The sequence below is a fragment of the Macaca nemestrina genome, chromosome 4, assembly GCF_043159975.1.
Source record: "Macaca nemestrina isolate mMacNem1 chromosome 4, mMacNem.hap1, whole genome shotgun sequence".
Classification (NCBI taxonomy): domain Eukaryota; kingdom Metazoa; phylum Chordata; class Mammalia; order Primates; family Cercopithecidae; genus Macaca; species Macaca nemestrina.
This window is the reverse complement of record NC_092128.1, coordinates 121,309,810-121,310,994: the sequence shown is the minus strand read 5'-3', so window position 1 is coordinate 121,310,994 and position 1,185 is coordinate 121,309,810. Positions and strand designations below refer to the sequence as shown.

Sequence of the window (1,185 nt, the reverse complement as noted above, 5' to 3'; positions counted from 1 at the left end):
TACTAGAACCAGTTGGTAGAAACAGAACCAGAAATAACCAAAAAATATGAAATTAGCAAACAAAAACCCTAAAACAGCTATTATAATTTTTAAAAATATACTCGAAGATTTAAAGGAAAACATGAACATAATTAAGAAAGAAATAGACTATATAAGAAAGACCCAAATGGAACATCTAAAAGGAAAAAAATACAAAATATGGAGTAAAAAAATCACTAAGATTTTAAAAATTGACAGCAAATTAAACCCTAAAGAAACAAAGATCTATCAAAAGTTACTTTTTGTGGGGTGGAAGTTTTTAAAATAACCTTTACCTACTTGGGCTGTTTTGGAAAATAAAGAAAAGACCACACATAACAGTGGGCTATATCCCTTAGTATAGTTCACCACTATTTTGTGGCTTATATTACAGAAATGAAAAAGAAAAAAAGGAAATAAAGATCAATGAGCCTGAAGTCATAGCAATAGAAAGGATTGAAACTAAAGCAGAGAGTAAAAAGAAAAAAAACAAGGAAGATAGAGGAGGAGGAGGGGAAGAAGGAGAATAAAAGTTTCTGTGGCCTGTGGAACAACAGCAAATGTTCTAACAGCTGTGCTGTTGGAGTTGTAGAAACTGAAAAGAGAAAGAAAGGAACATTAAAAATTAGTGAAAGAAATAATGGCTAAAACACTACCAAATTTGATGAAAACTATATACCATAGACCCAAGAAGTTCTATCAACCCAAAGCTAGATTTAAAAAAGACATACATAGACACAAAATCAAAGTACACTATAATTAAATTGATGAAATCATTGATATAAAAACCTTAAAAGTGCCCAGGAAAAAAACATATACAGAGAAAAAAATAAAAATTTACAGATTCCTCGTCAGAAACTATTGCAAGTCAAAAGATAATAAATGTTACCATTCAAATGTTTGAAGAAGAAAAAAATCTACCAACCCAACAATCTACCAAAGCTATACTCAGTGAAAATATATTTCAAAATTGAAATTGAACAAAATCTTCTGTTGACAAACAAAACCTGAATTTCTTTACCAGCAGAAATAAACAGATTTTAAAAGATCCTCAGACTGAATAAAAATGATACTAGAAGAAAATATAGTACACAAAGAAGGAAAGGGTGCTGGAAATTTTTTCTCAATTCACTTTTTTTCTTTAAAAAATTTTTTGGAAAGTTAATT

General features: G+C 29.1%; 1 non-coding gene across 1 annotated transcript; it reads left to right on the top strand.

The window, feature by feature from the left end:
- The first annotated feature begins 264 nt into the window (after positions 1–264).
- On the top strand, positions 265–408 carry LOC112428575 (small nucleolar RNA SNORA4). The gene has a single exon (XR_003020583.1). It is a non-coding gene; the product is annotated as a small nucleolar RNA SNORA4 (small nucleolar RNA).
- The last annotated feature ends 777 nt before the right edge of the window (positions 409–1,185 follow it).